This window comes from Protopterus annectens, chromosome 1.part0 (genome assembly GCF_019279795.1).
Source record: "Protopterus annectens isolate FY-2018-M chromosome 1.part0, PAN1.0, whole genome shotgun sequence".
Classification (NCBI taxonomy): domain Eukaryota; kingdom Metazoa; phylum Chordata; order Ceratodontiformes; family Protopteridae; genus Protopterus; species Protopterus annectens.
Window position 1 is genome coordinate 1,808,597,405 of NC_056725.1, and position 16,711 is coordinate 1,808,614,115.

Genomic DNA, 16,711 nt, shown 5'->3' on the forward strand with positions numbered 1-16,711 from the left:
AGGTGGGTGAGAGGCCCTGTCTGGGTGTGGTTGGGATCCCCGGATCAAAGAAATGAGATCCTCTGCTAGACTAAGCATTTGAGAACTACAGCTAGGCCTGTGAGAGGGGGTCTTAGGCACAGTTTTGGCAGATTTTGCTGCTTTAGCCCTGGCAAAGGCCTTAATCGACATGGATGCAGGTGGCCTAGCATCTCCACGTGCAGGGGTAGGAATATCCAAAGGGATAGTATCAGATAAATCCTGTGAACCTGCAAGAGCGGGTAGGATTTCAGTAGCAGATTCAGCCATGCTGGATGAGGCCTCGGTAGAAGGTAAGCTTTCGGCCGAAGGAAGAACCGTGGACTCTGTTTCAGCCGAAACCGAGACACTCGCGGTTATTTAACCGCGGTTTCGGCTGAAACCGCGGACCGCGAGTGTCGGTCCTTTTCCTTGCGCTTTTTAGATATTTGCGTAGTTGGAGTATCCGACGGCATAATGTAAGCAAAAGCGGAGCCGAAAAACTCCTCAGCAAATTCCGACCGACGTCTAAGTGTCCGTCGGTTGAAAAAAACACAAGCTAGACAAGCTGCTACGTCGTGGTCTGGGCCTAAACAAGGTAAGCAGTAAGAGTGGAAATCTTTATGAGGTATTTGTTTCCCACAAGTTAAACAGTTATTCACTTTTTCTGACATCGGCTGAGGCAAGAAAGAGTCCACAACGGGGTACTTAGCTTTTTAGAAGTCTTCGGAAGTAGTAATCTCTGGTTCTGACCGACCGGCACTTGCGAACAGCTTCTGCTTCGGGCGCCACGTGGCAAGAAAGACTGAGGAAGATGGCGTCGGCTGATACCTTTATACCCGAATAACTGCAGCTATGACGTCGGGTGAAGTGCGACATCAGCCGAGGCCAGACCCAGACTTTGGAATCCGGCCGACCGAAGGGCTGCCTGACGACAGGACAACCCATTTGTAAGGACTGCAGATGCATCCTTGAACGACATCACCATTTGGAAACGTAGATCTCCTTTTGTTGGGTTTCCTGGCCTAGTGCAGGACAGACAGCTCATCCTCAGTGTAGCGGTGTCTGAAGGGGACTAAAAGTTTAACACCCAGAGGGTTAAGCACAGCAATTCCAGGTGTGGATGAATGAGTTCCCTTCTGCTGTGTGAGCAGATCCACCTTGTGGGTCAACTTGTGGTGATTGCCCTTGGCGAGGCCTTGAAGGGGGAACTTATGCTGCCTTGGCCAATAGGGAGTCACCAGCAAGATTCTTGGCATGTCCCTCCTAATTTTGAGGAAAACTTTCTGAATGAGAGGAAAGGGAGGGAAGGCATACAGAAACAGTCCCTTCCATGAGATGGTGAAGTTGTTCACTCTCCAAGCGAGTGGGGAGAGATCCTTGTCACAACAGGTCTTCAATTGTCTGTTCTGGATGGAGGCAATATAAATCTATTTGGGGTGTGCCCCACTGGTGGGCAATGTCTAGGAGTACTTCTCTGTGCAATATCCACTCATTGTGCAGAGGATGATCTGCTGAGAGCACCTGCTTGGTGGTTGTCATTGGAAGGAGTACAGACTACTTGCAGTGATATGCTGATCTGAGAGGCTAATTCCCAAACTTGCACAGCTAGCCAGCAGAGCAGGTAAGACCTGGTCCCCCCTTGTTTGTTGATGTACCACATTACAGTGGTATTGTCCATGAAGACTTGTAAGGGGGCCTGGCTGCAAGAGGGAGAAAGGCCTGCAGGGCTAGCTGAAAGTACAGTTTTGTACCTACCATAAATGTAGATGTCCGATAGATATGCAACTGCAGTCATAACATATGGGTTGTCCTGCCTCAGGCAGCCCTCGGTCGGCCGAATTCCAAAGTCTGGGTCCGGCGTCGGCTGGTGTCACCTCCTCTCCAACGTCACAACGGCTGAAGTATAAAGGCATCGGCCGACGCCATCTTCTTCAGTGTTTCTTGCCCCAGATGCCAGGTGCCCTCCTAGGAAGGCTAAATTTGGTGAATGGATAAACAATTCCAGACATGCACAACAGTAATAAACAGATACACCATAGGAGATACCCCCCAGCTAACAGGAAAGTACAGTTTTGTACCTACCATTAATGTAGATGTCCGAGATGTATGCATCTGCAGTCCTTACAAATGGGTTGTCCTGGCCTCAGGCAGCCCTTCGGTCGGCCGGATTCCAAAGTCTGGGTCTGGCCTCGGCTGATGTCGCACTTCACCCGACGTCATAGCTACAGTTCTGCGGGTATAAAGGCATCAGCCGACGCCATTTTCCTCAGTGTTTCTTGCCCCAGATGCCAGGTGCCCTCTAGGAAGGCTAAATTTGGATAAATGCAAATGTTTCCAAACAATAGAGAGCAAATAGAAATAAACATGTATATACATATATACAAACAAATACACCATAATAGATTCCCCCAGCTAGCTACAAGATGGGCAAATACCCTAGGAGTACCACAGAGGGGAAGGAGGGTGGGTAATTCCTGACTGCAGATGCATACCTCTCTGACATCTACATTTATGGTAGGTACAAAACTGTACTATGTCCTTCAAGGATGCATCTGCAGTCCTTACAAATGGGTAGAATACCATAGCCAAACTGGGGGAGGAGGCACTAAGGAGGTACTAAGATTTTATGGTGTAGTTAAGATCCCTTGCAAAACAGCAGTGGCAAAACCTGCTCGGGATCTGGAGTATAAGGGTAGATTATAATGCTTGGCAAATGTATGCATGGAGCTCCAAGTAGCAGCCTCTAAAATGTCTTTGGTAGCCACTCCTCGTAAAAAAGCTGTAGTAGTGGCTGTAGCCCTTGTGGAGTGAGGTCTGATGTTTTCTGGAGTTTGCTTTCCATGGTAAGCTTAACAAAATCTAATGCAATTTCCTATCCACTTTGAGATTGTCTGTTTTGAAATTGCTTTTCCTTCCATTCCTGTTGCATATACTACCAGTAGCTGGTCAGTTTTCCTATTGCTCTTGGTTCTGTCCAGGTAGTAGCGCAATTGCCTATGTACATCCAAGGTATGTAATAATCTTTCTCCCCTGTTCTGTGGGTTTGGGAAGAATGTAGGTAGGTGGATAGCTTGGTTTAGAGATACCCTGGAGACCACCTTTGGCATAAAAGTAGGATTAGTTCTCATGGACACTCTATCTTGATGGAAGATAAGGAAGGGCTGTACTGCCATTAATGCCTGTAATTCAGAAACCCTTCTTGCTGAAGTGATTGCAAGCAGGAAAGCAGTTTTCCATGATCAGTACTGTAATTCTGCTGTTGCTGCTGGTTCGAAAGGGGGGAGTGTCAACTTTTCCAGCACAAAGTTCAAGTCCCATGCGGGCAATGGTGGCTTCCTTGGTGGCTTTACATTTTTAATTCCTCTCAGAAACTGCCTGAGTAGAGGATGAGAGAAGACTGGAGGGTCCATGTTGTATTCTGCTGAAATAGCTGATGCATGAATCTTAATGGAAGAATAGGACAGGCAATTGTGGAAAAGTTCTGACAAGTATTACAGGATGTTAGCTATGTTTACCAGTGACACATTTTCCCCTTTTGCTGCACTCCAAATGAGATATCTTTTCCATTTTGCTGAATAAGTTTTCCTTGTCGAGGGTCTGCGAGCCTCCAAGATAATGTCTTTAACCCTTTGAGATAAATCTGGGTTATTTTGTCTTATGCAATGTTCCAGGCAGCTAGCTGCAACGTTTTCAAGTTTGGATGCAGGGTTTTGTAGTTGTTCTGTGTTAGCAGTAAGGGAACTAGGGGCAGAGGCCATATTTGTTCCCGAGACATACTCCTCAGTAATGGGTACCAATGCTGCCTCGGCCAGTCTGGAGCTATCAGGATGATCCTTGGGCGGTCTTTTTTGATCTTCAATAGCACCTTGTGCATCAAAGGTAGAGGTGGGAATGCATATGCGGTCAGGTTTTCCCAACTGAAAGATAGGGAGTCCACCTTCCAAGCCAGAGGGTGGTATGTCCTTGTGCAGAATTTTTTCAATTGGTGGTTGTGAGGGGATGCGAATAAGTCTATTTCTGGTAGTCCCCATTTCCTTGTAATGGATTTGAAGATGTCTGGATGCAGCATCCATTCGTGGGCATCCATGGTAGTTCTGCGTAGGATGTCTGCTAGTATATTTTCTTTTCCTGGTACAAATATTGCCTGGAACTGAATGTTGAAGCTCAGGGCCACATTCCAGAGGTCCATTGCCATCCGGCATAGAGGGTATGAATGTGTGCCTCCCTGTTTGTTGATGTACCACATAACTGTGGTGTTGTCCGTCCTTATCAGCAATTGACCCTGTTGAAGAAACGGTCTGAATGTCTGTATTGCCAGTTTTACTGCCAGCATCTCCTTTTGATTTATGTGTAGGTTCAGCTGGTCTTGAGACCATAAGCCTTGTATGCACTTGTCCATCATGTGTGCCCCCCAACCGAGGTCTGAGGCGTCCGTGGTGATAGTCTGGCTTGGATGAGGTCTGTGGAAGGGCAGTCCTTTGTTCAATTGACAGGCCTGAGCCCACCATTGGAATTCTTGCTTCAGGCATGGAATTATTGGAATTTGGGTTTCTAGGCTGTGCTTGTGCTGAGACCATAAATTCCTTAGGTACCATTGCAACTTCCTCATATGTAGTCTGGCATGTGGAATCAATATTATGCAGGATGCCATGTAACCCAGGGCTTGCAGGACTTTCCTTGCTGTTAGCTGGTTCTGCGTTGCTAATGCCATGAAATAGAGGGGAAGGTGCTTCTGTTTTTCTGCTGTGAGGGATGCCATTTGTTTTGATGTGTCCAGTTCTGCACCCAAGAAAGTTATCCTCTGGGATGGTATCAGCTTTGACTTTTTTATATTGACTGTGTATCCCAGGGCTTGTAGCAGATGAATGACCTTTTTCAAATCTTTTGCTAATTTGTTTTTGTTGTCCGCTTGTAACAGGCAGTCGTCCAGGTAAGGGTAAATTTGAATTCCCTGTAGCCTGCAATGAGCAATTACTGATGCCAGGCATTTCGTGAATACTCTGGGCGCAGTAGATAAGCCAAAGGGCAATGCTGAGAATTGATAATGCTCTGATCCTGCAAGAAATCTGAGGTATCTTCTGCAATTTGGTCGTATGGGGACGTGCAGGTATGCCTCCTTGAGATCTAGAGTTACCAGCCAAGACTCCTTGCCCAGCATGGGAAGAAGCTGCTGTAGGGTCAGCATCTTGAATTTTGGAACAATGAGATATGTGTTCAGAGCGGACAGGTCTAGAATAGGTCTCCATCGGTTTTCTTTTCTTGGCACCAGGAAAAGTCTGGAGTAAAATCCTTGCCCTTGTTCCATAGACGGTACCTTTTCTATAGCTCTCATCCTTATTAAGTTGTCTATTTGTTCTAGAGCTTTTGTCTTTTGATTTGGAGGTAGGTTTGGCATTCCTCTCTTCCTTGGTAGAGTATGGAAGTGAAACCTGTAACCTTGGTCTATTGTCTGTAAAATCCATTTGTCTCCTGTGATGTAATGCCAGTTTACTGAAAATAAGGCTAGCTTTCCGCCTAAGGGTGCATCTAGTTGTTCCCTGGTAGGCGGTCTCAGAGCCAAGTCACTGTGATTGTCCTGTGGAAGTGGTAGTGGCTGGATCTGTGGCAGTACTTCGCTGGTTGTTAGGCTGCCACTGACGTCCCCTGTAGGCACCTCTGGATTGACCCCTGCCTCTTGGGTGCCTATTCCTGCCTCTCTGTGCTCTGGTGGTGTCTGGAAAGGACCAATTCTTGGAAGGCCAGTTCCTACTAAACCTTGGAGGCTGGACCTGTAAGAAATCCTTGACTGTCTGCACAGATTTTGCTTTCTCTTCCACCTTATTCAGCACCTGCTGTGCAGGTGAGCCAAACAAATTATGCTTATCCATGGGAGCATCTAGGAGCTTTGATTTTACATGGTCTGGTAAGGACTGCTCTTTTAACCATGCATGCCTTCTGATCACTGTACCAGTCATAGCTGATCTAAAGGAAGCCTCCAGTGCATCATAGCCGCATTTTAAGGAATGATTACTGACCTGCTGAATGTTATGTACCATTTCCTGAAGAGACTTTTTGTCTAATGGTTCAGGCGAGGACAGTTTTTTAGTTAACTGGTCTAACATAAATTCCTGATACTGAATCATGTGGAATTGACAGTTTAAGGCCCTAGCCGAAAGAGTAGCAGAAGTATAAACTTTTTTACCCCATCTAAGGCCCTAGATTCCCTTTCAGAGGGGAGGGGGTTTTTGGTAGAGGTAGCTGCTACAGCCTTGGGTCCCTGTGAAATAGTTTCAGGATCTGCAAAAGGAGCCTTATACAAATGATAATGTGTGTCCGGAACCCTGTAGTATCTGTCGGGCTTAGCAGGGGCAGGAGGAAGTGAATCAGGGGCAGTACTAGCATCATTAAATGCATCATCCACAACAGTAAGTACTGGAGGAATGGCTAAAGGCCTATGCTGTGGCAAATGCAAAAAGGTCCTAAGCCTTTTCCTAGAGTCTGAAAAATCCTGGCCCTGCCACTGAAATTGTTCCCTCATAGCATGCAAGGTTTCCCCAAAAGAAAATTCCTCAGGCGGAGAGGCAGAAGGAATGGAGTCTTCTGCATCAGAGTCCTCATAAGGAGGATAAGGGCCTTCTGGAGGGTTTGTATTTTCTGAATCATCAGAAGAGTAATCTGAAGAAACTGGCTCAGGGGGCTCTGCTCTAGACCTCTTCTCTGGAGGTGGGTGAGAGGCCCTGTCAGGGTGAGGTTGGGATCCCCTGATCAAAGAAATGAGATCCTCTGCAAGACTAAGCATTTGAGTACTAGAGCTAGGCCTGTGAGAAGGGGTCTTAGCAGGCACAGTTTTGGTTGATTTGGCTGCTTTAGCCCTGGCAAAAGCCTTAATCGACATGGATGCAGGGGGCCTAGCAGCTCCACGTGCAGGAGTGGATATATCTAAAGGGATAGTATCAGATAAATCCTGTGAACCTGCAAGAGCAGGTGGAATTTCAGTAGCAGATTCAGCCATGCTGGATGAGGCCTCGGTGGGAGGCAAGCTTTCGGCCGAAGGAAGAACCGAGGGCTCGGTTTCAGCCGAAACCGAGACACTCGCGGTTGACTTAACCGCGGTTTCGGCCGAAACCGCGGACCGCGAGTGTCGGTCCTTTTCCTTGCGCTTTTTAGCTAAATGTGAAGTCGGAGTTTCCGACGGCATGGTGCAAGCAAAAGCAGAGCCGAAAAACTCCTCAGCAAATTCCGACCGACGTCTAAGTGTCCGTCGGTTGAAAGAAGCACAGGCTAGACAGGCTGCTACGTCGTGGTCTGGGCCTAAACAAGGTAGGCAGTAAGAGTGGAAATCTTTATGAGGTATTTGTTTCCCACAAGTTAAACAGTTATTCACTTTTTCTGACATCGGCTGAGGCAAGAAAGAGTCCCCAACGGGGTACTTAGCTTTTTAGAAGTCTTCGGTAGTAGCAATCTCTGGTTCTGACCGACCGGTACTTGCGAACAGCTTCTGCTTCGGGTGCCACGCGGCAAGAAAGACCGAGGAAAATGGTGTCGGCTGATGCCTTTATACCCGCTGAACTGCAGCTATGACGTCGGGTGAAGTGTGACATCAGCCGAGGCCAGACCCAGACTTTGGAATCCGGCCGACCGAAGGGCTGCCTGAGGCCAGGACAACCCATTTGTAAGGACTGCAGATGCATCCTTGAAGGACATCAGGGGGAATGGACCCAAAAGAAAGAAAAGAGGGGAAGGAGGGAGGGAAAATCCGACTGCAGTTGCATATCTATCGGACATCTACATTTATGGTAGGTACAAAACTGTACTATGTCCAAGAATGCAACTGCAGTCATAACATATGGGTTGAATACCATAGCCAAGCTGGGGGTGGATGGAGCTAAGAAAAAGATGGTGTAGCTAAAATGCCCTGCAGGACTGCCGAAGCAAAGCCTGCTCGGGATCTGGAGTATAAAGGCAGGTTGTAGTATTTGGTAAATGTATGCACGGAGCTCCATGTAGCAGCCTCTAGAATGTCCTTTGTAACCACTCCTCTTAGGAAAGCTGTGGATGTGGCTATAGCTCTGGTGGAATGTGGCCTAATATTGGCTGGCACACTTTTTCCATGGTAAGAATAGCAGAATCTGATGCAGTGTCCAATCCATTTTGAAATTGTTTGCTTGGAGATTACTTTTCCTTGTATTCCAGCAGCATAGGCTACAAACAGCTGGTCAGACTTTCTGGTGGCCTTAGTTCTGTCCAAGTAGTAGCGTAGTTGCCTATGTATGTCCAAGGTATGCAGCAGTCTTTCCCCTCTATTTTGAGGATTGGGGAAGAAAGTAGGAAGGTGAATAGCTTGATTTAGAGACACCCTGGAAATTACCTTTGGCATGAATGAAGGATTTGTTCTTGGAGAGACTCTGTCCTGATGAAAAATGAGGAAAGGAGGTACTGCCATGAGTGCCTGTATCTCCGAGACTCTTCTTGCTGATGTGACTGCCAATAGAAAAAACGTTTTCCATGATAGAAATTTCATCTCTGAGGTTGCTGCTGGCTCAAAGGGAGGAAGAGATAATTTTTCCAATACAAAATTGAGGTCCCATGCAGGTACTGGTTGTTTTCTGGGAGGCTTGATATTCTTTATCCCTCTCAGGAACTGTCTTAGCAAAGGATGCGAGAACACTGGTGGATCACAATTGTACCTTGCTGAGATTGCGGCGGCATGAATCTTTATGGAAGAATATGAGAGTCCAGAATGAAACATTTCTGCCAAGTATTCCAATATCTGAGGTATACTCAGTACTGTTGTATCCTGACCCCTGTTGGCAGCCCAGATGCTGAATCTCTTCCACTTGGCTGAATAGGTTTTTCTGGTGGACGGTCTGCGTGCTTCCAATAAGATGTCCTGCACTGCCTTGGACAGATTGGAAGTGGAAAGAGTTAAGGTAACCTCCAGGCTGTCAGATGTAATGTTTTCAGGTTTTGGTGAACAGTCCTGTAGTTGTGTTGTGTTAGGAGCAGGGGCCATAGGGGCAGAGGCCATGGTTTGGTCCGAGTTATGCTCAACAGCAACGGGTACCAGTGTTGCTTTGGCCAGTCTGGAGCTATCAAAATGCCTGTTGGCTGTTCTGCTTTGATCTTCAGGCTCACCTTGGTCAACAGTGGCAGAGGAGGAAATGCATAAATTTTTAGGGAATTCCAGCTGAAGGAGAGAGCATCCGTTGTCCAGGCTAGAGCATGGTGGATCCTGGTACAGAACTTTTCCAGGTGATGATTTGTGTGAGACGCAACGAGATCTATGTCCGGTCTTCCCCATGTCTTTGTTATTTGTGAGAAAATGTGGGGATGCAGCAATTCGTGTGGATCCAAGAAATTTCTGCTCAGCTTGTCAGCCAGTACATTTGTCCTTGCCTGGCACAAACTGTGATTGCAGGTGTATATTCCCGACTCAGTGCTTTTTCCCAGAGAATCATTGTTAGTCTGCAGAGGGGGTATGAATGAGTCCCTCCCTGCTTGTTTATATACCATATGACAGTGGTGTTGTCTGTCCTTATTAGTAAATGTCCTTGCTGCAGTGATTTTTCGAAACTCTCGATTGCATGTGTCACTGCCAACATCTCTTTTTGGTTTATGTGCAGATGTCCTTCCTTTGGTGTCCATTGACCTTGAACGCATCTGTCCTCCATGTGCGCCCCCCATCCATGGTCTGAGGCGTCTGTTGTAATTATTTGACCTGCTTGAGGTCTGTTGAAAGACATGCCTTTGTTTAATTGACTTGCTTGAGCCCACCACAAGAATTCTTTTTGCAGACATGGAATAAGTGGGATTACGTCCTCTAGGCTTTGGCTGTGTTGGGACCATAGGCTTTTCAAATACCATTGCAGCTTTCTCATATGAAGTCTTGCCAAAGATATCAGACGGATGCATTATGCCATGAACCCCAGGGCCTGCAGGAGTTTCCTTGCAGTCAGCTGGGAGAGCTGTGCTAGGCCTTTGAAGTACTCTGGTAACTGCTGCTGTTTTTCCTCTGTGAGGTAGGCCATTTGTGTTTGTGTGTACAGTTTGGCTCCTAGGAAAATAATCTGTTGGGATGGCAGTAGTCTTGATTTTTGAATGTTGACTGTGTATCCCAAGGCCTGTAGTAATTGCATGACATAATCCAAGTTTTTTATTAAGGTTTGTCTGTTGTCTGCTTGTATGAGGCAGTCGTCCAGGTAGGGGTATATTTGAATTCCCTGGAGTCTGCAGTGTACTACTGATGCCAGGCATTTCGTGAACACCCTGGGCGCAGTAGATAAACCAAACGGCAATGCTGAGAATTGATAATGTTCTGTCCCTGCAAGAAATCTGAGGTATCTTCTGCAGCTTTGTCTGATTGGGACATGCAGGTATGCCTCCTTGAGGTCCAGAGTGACCAGCCAAGACCCCTTGCCCAGCATGGGAAGGAGTTGCTGTAACGTCAGCATTTTGAACTTTGGCACAATGAGAAAGGTATTTAGAGTAGACAAGTCCAGTATAGGCCTCCATTTGTTTTCCTTGCTTGGAACAAGTAACAGTCTTGAATAAAATCCCTGGCCTTGTTCCTGAGGAGGTACCTTTTCTATTGCTTTTATACTTAATAGCTTTGAAACTTGAATGAGTGCCTCTGCCCTTTGATGGTGTGGCAGGTTTGGCATGCCTTGTCTTGTAGGTAAAGTATGGAAGTGGAATCTGTAACCCTTGTCTATTAAATCCAGAATCCAGCTGTCCTTGGTTAAGATATGCCAGTTTTTTGAGAATAAGGATAATTTTTCGCCCAAGGGTGCTTCTCTCTGAGCCCTTGTAGGCAGTATGAAAGTCAAGTCATTGTGATTGTCCTTGTGGTGCAGCTGGACTGGCTGCAGCACTTCTTTGATTTGGTGGTTGCCATTGGCGGCCCCTGTAGGAGCCTCGGTATTGGCCTCGGCCACGCCTGTTCTTTCCCCTCTGAAACTTGTCCGAGTCTGGGAAGGACCAATTCTTTGAAGGCCAGTTTCTACTGAATCTGGGTGGCTGAACCTGGAGGAAATCCTTGACTGTCTGTACTGACTTAGCTTTTTCCTCAATGGACTTCAACACATCTTGTGCATTAGCGCCAAAAAGCTTCTGTTTTTCCAGAGGTGCATCAAGTAACTTTACTTTGACATGGTCTGGCAGTGGCTGATCTTTTAACCAAGCATGTCTACGTATAACAGCCCCAGTCATAGCTGCCCTACATGAAGCCTCCAATGCATCATAACCACACTGAAGAAAGTGATTGTTAACCTGCTGAGTGTTATGTATGTGATCCTGCAATGCCTTTCTGTCAATTGGCTCAGGAGAGGCTAACTTTTTCTGTAAATCATCCAGTAGAAAATCCTGGTACTGAAACATAAGAAAAAGGCAGTTAAGTGACCTCATGGCTAGGGTGGTAGAGGTATAAACTTTTTTACCCCATCTCTCCATAGACCTGGCTTCCCTATCCACTGGCAAAGGATTCTTGGCAGTGGAGGTAGCCACTCCCTTGGGACCCTGTGAAATAGTTTCTAAATCCACGGTGTGGGCCTTAAAGAGATGTTTGTGAGTGTCAGGGACTCTGTAATATCTGTCTGGCTTGACAGGAGCAGGGGGTAGAGAATCAGGGTTAGCACTGGAATCGGAGAAAACATCATCCAAAACATCCATCACAGGAGGAATAGCTAAAGGTCTGTGCTGGGGAAGCTTTAGGAAGGTACGGAGCCTTTTCCTGGAATCAGAGAATTCCTGACCCTGCCATTGGAAATGTTCCCTCATTGAGTGCAGGACTTCACCAAACGAGAAATCCTCTGGAGGAGAGGCAGAGGGAATTGATTCCTCAGCATCAGAGTCCTCATAGGCCTGGAAGGCTTCTTCTTGAATATCAGAATGCTCAGAATCCCCAGAGGCCTCATCTGAAGATAGATTCTCAATCTGCTCAGTTCTAGGCCTTTTCTCTGCAGGAGGCTGAGAACCTCTGTCTGGGTGAGGCTGAGACCCCCTGATAAGGGAAATAAGGTCCGCAGCAAGAGACATTATCTGTTTATCCGAGGAGGGGTCCTGGACAGCAGGTTTAGGATGGGCCTTGGCCTGGCTGGCAGCCTTAGCACGTGCAAAGGCCTTGATGGACATAGATACAGGAGGCCTAGCAGCCCCACGTGCAGGAGTGACCTTGTCCACCGGAATGGTGTCGGGTAAATCAAGAACTTTGGTTTCTGGAGGAAAATCAACAACCGGCACCGGAGAGGTCTCCGGGACCGAAGAACGAGTTAACGCTGTGTCGTCGGCCTAGAGCGGTTGAATTACCGCTTCCGCAGGGACCGAAGCACTAGCGGAGGGTCTAGGAGTAGTATCGGTAGAGGACGCGGGCCGAGGAAGCCGGTCCCGGTCCTTCCGTTTTTTGGAAGATTGAGCTGTCGGTAGATCCGATGGCATGATATACGCAAAGGATTCGCCGAAAAAGTCTTCAGCAAATTCTGCCCGGCGCCCGAGAGTGCGCTTATTAAAGCAAGCACAGGCGGCGCAGGCCGAGACGTCGTGGTCTGGGCCCAGGCAAGGAAGACAGTAAGAATGGAAGTCCTTATGAGGTATTTGTTTACCACAAGACAAACAATTATTAACTTTCTCAATTTGTTCTGACATCGGCTGAGGCAAGAAAAAATGTTCCCCAACGGGGTACTTAGCTGTTAGATGACTTCGGTACTAGAAACACAGGAGCTAACCGACCGGCACTTGCGAACTGCTTCTGCTTCGGGCACCGCGCGGCAAGAAAGACTGAAGATGATGGTGTCGGCCGATGCCTTTATACTCCAGCCGTTGTGACGTTGGAGAGGAGGCGACCCCAGCCGACACCGGACCCAGACTTTGGAATTCGGCCGACCGAGGGCTGCCTGAGGCAGGACAACCCATATGTTATGACTGCAGTTGCATTCTTGAAGGACATCTGCCGTTATCTCCTTTACGTGGATGTGTTTTCTCAGGAGGGATGGTTGCCATACGGCTTGCATCTTGAGGCCATTTATTGTAGCCCCCCAGGCCAGATCTAAGGTATGTGTACATGCACTGAGTTGGTGAGGTGGGGTGGAGGGGCAGGCCTGGGTTCAGCTGTATCCGAATCCACCACTTCAATTCCGTTAAGCATGGCAGGAAGAGTATCTGGTAGTCTAGTGGGTGGCTGTGTTGGGACCACACATTCTTTAGATGTCTTTCTATTCCTATGTTGCAGTATTCATACTGTGGTATTTTCCGCCTCAGGCCACCAGACGTCGGCTCCTATACAAAAGCGTAAGCCTGACTGCTGTAGGTCAGTGGGACGTCACACGGTGGGCCATACACCAGGGGCTATAAATGTGGCGTCTGATCGCACAGACCTCGGAACATTTCAGGCACAGACTACATTACTTCGACCACTTCACTCCTATAACCAAAGACTTCTAAGTACGCCTTTGGTGGGTTTTTTTTGTTTTCTCTTACATACGCTTGAATTTGGTTGCTGTAGATTCCCCTTTAGCAGATGTCGAAGAAAAACAACAAATGTAACTGTGGGCATCACTGGTGTGTGTTTTGCTTAGGAAAGAAGCACAACCATAAAGCCTGCCCCATTTGTCAGTCCTTCGTGCCAAAGACCCTCTACAGCAGACTAGCAGGTCAATTTGTATTTGGAAAATCAAAGACTAAAATGCCTCACTCTAAGGATGGATCCTGATTTGGCCGCCCAAGCCGAACAACTGAGGAAGAAATCCAAGGTTTCCAGGCCTTCTCCCGATGTCGCACTGCCATCGGATGTTCCATCAACTACCGATATAAGGGCAGAGGGACACCCAATTACTCAGTCAGTTGCGACAGTTCCTCTGGAAGAGGCCATTTAGACAGCCACAGAAAGCACATCCGCGGAGTTAACCCAGACGCCTAGCCATAACTGACGTCGAGTGGGGACCAACACTTGGTCGGCCAACCGAGAATTCTCCTAAGCCATCCCCGGCCTTTTGTCACTAAGCCTACCCCCTAAGCCCACGCCAACAAAGAAAAAACAAAAGACAAATCACTTGAACTCCACACCTCAAGCAGCTCCAGACTGGCAGTCGTTTACTAACTCACTAATGCAAGCATTCATGGCTCTTAGGCATTCAAGCCCTGCACCTTCCAACATTCCTGTGCCGAGTCCCAGGCCAGCCTCTGCTTCCTCCCTACCTTTAACTCATTAACCCAGAGTACCTTCTCATGGCGCCTCTGTGCTTACTTCTGAGCATGCCATGAGAATATTGGAATTGCAAGCGTTTACCCCCAAGTGCTTCAACAGGCGAGAGAAACTTTAGTGCAGACTTGTAGTTGAACTTCATGCAATAAAACGCTGTAATCTAAAATTAACTTGTAATTTACCATATATAGTTACGATTCAATGTGTTTTTACATGCTGCTCACATTGCACTTTTAGTAGAAAATCTGGTTTTAAGTTGTTGATAAAGCAAGTGGTGGCAGCCAATCGGATTCTTGCAATCCACACTACCACTTGCATAACACATTCACCCCCAACCTAATTTTCTTTTGTTTTCCCCACATAGAGGGTCCAGCAGCAGGTATTTCCTTTATTTTGCTGATATTTGGAGATTTACCTACTACTGGATTCCTCTATTTCATCTGGGCACGGATCACTGTTAGAGAGCCACACAGGTCTTGTCTAATCTTAGGAGCTTGGCCTGCTAACGGCCTTTTTTTTCCCCAGGTAAGCTACTGAGTGCAAGTTGGGCAGCAGTGGCAGCACTCGCGTAGTTGGGTAAGAGGGAGTAGGGGAGGCCAGGTGAGATTACTTCTTGGTGGTCGGTTGTGGGATGAGGTATTGCCGGTTAGAGGGTGGGAGGCCTGTACGGCACTATCTAGTCATTTTCCCTTCCTCTCTCCTCGATTTGGAATGTAAAGAAGTCTCGGAAGGTTGACTTGGATGAGTATGCGGTTTTACAGTTTGTAGCTAAGATGCTACTACTCAGTTGAAGTTTTTAAGATCCCTGTTCGCCCACTTGTGCTTTTTTTTGTATGTTGCCGTTTACCTGCTGAGATACTAACAAGTGTAAAGGATACACCAAATATTCTTTTACTGCAGCAGATTTTATCTGTTCCGGTTGGTAGCATAATTATGTGCCAAATCAAATAGCATGACTGAATGTGAAAGTGCACGTGGGAAAAGTTTTATAGTCAATTATGACACTCCAAGAAGTACCCTCACCTGGCCTCCTCTACTCCCTCTTACCCAGCTCCGTGAGTGCTCGCTATATGTATACACGTCACTTTATACTGTTTCAAACTGGAAAGTGGAAAGCGGCTTGTACTCTTTACAAGACCGTTAACCATAAACATCTGTAAAGGGTTATGTTCTAGCAATCACTGGATGGACTTGAGAGAGTGTAAATATCTGTGGTGGAGAGTCAGGGTTGGAGTGTATTCCCCTCCCAGAATGATAATGTACGATAGGTATATTAGCTTTTTGAATAATTTATACCAGCGATAGTTGTGTGGGCTTATATTTACTTAATGCTTGTTTGGTAGTTTAAGTCGTGTTTGGCTTCAACAAACTTGCTTGTACTTTATTATAGAAGTCAAAGGAAATACCAAAGGAATCTCTAGGTATTTGACCGGTTCATAATAATTCCCTGGTACATACACAATACTTGACACACCAGTGATGTGTAGTTCCTTGTATAACCTGTACTACAGTTTCAGATTACATTTCTGTAGACTGTGTAGTACTCTTCTGCAATCGCAGCTGTTCCTTGGATGAAGTCTTTGTGAAATTGCTTTGCAAGGATTAATGGCATACTTCTTCCTGAACATCTTTACGATATACATATTTTGCAGAATTTCTTGCATCACTGCACTATTAAGATTTTTTTTCCTACCTGAGATTGATTGTTTTAGGTCTATGTACTGTTGACCCATTAAGAAGCAAGTCAAATGCCTTTTAAGATTACAGTAGCTGTACTATTCTGACTGGTGTCTACATGTAAAAGCAAGTGGCTTTTTCACATTACAATATTTAATTCTGGATATTTTTTAAACTAGTTTTGGTCAATATTTCAAAACTATTTTCCCATTTATAGCTCCATTCCTTTGCAACAGGTTGATCCACCAGTTTTTCAGACACATAGTTGTACTACTCTTTTTAATTAACCATTTTTCTTGATATTTGAGAGGCAGTGCTCGTTACCGTCCCAAACTTCCTATTGCAGTCAGCTCTCAGTTTTCTAGTATAACCATGAGTAATGTACATTCTTAACATTTGTATAAAAAAGGTTTGAGACATTTTTAGTTTGAGTCTTGGGACGCCCACCACAATGGCTGTGGCTGGAGTTGAAGATCTTTACAGTACTTGTTTTCTTGCAACTCATAACTAGGGTCTTTATTTTGGATTTGTGTTAAGAAAACGGCAACAGTTTTGCATCTGCAGTTGACATACCTAATGCTTACAGAGAATAATGAGAGCGGATGCCGTCCGTGTTGAAAAAACAAGTGTTTCTGTTGGTAGCCTTGGTATTTTGAAACGGCTCTCTTTTCTACTTGGCTAACTTTATATAATTTAGATAACTTTATTATTGTGCGTTTAAGTAACTGTCTAGACTAATTATTTTATTGTCCTGTTTTGCCCAAGTATCAGAGTATTTTCTGGGAATCTCACTGTGAGGACTAGCTTATTTGTTTCGACAAATACTTGACTTGGATGTAGGAATTTTCCTGACAGAATAGA

The 16,711-nt window shown here is 46.2% G+C and overlaps 1 protein-coding gene across 2 annotated transcripts in view; it reads right to left on the reverse strand.

Moving 5' to 3' along the window:
• The window catches only part of LOC122800178 (WT1 associated protein), a 1,433,819-nt gene that overhangs the window by 634,615 nt on the left and 782,493 nt on the right, over positions 1-16,711 (reverse strand). The gene's annotated exons all lie outside the window — the stretch shown is intronic.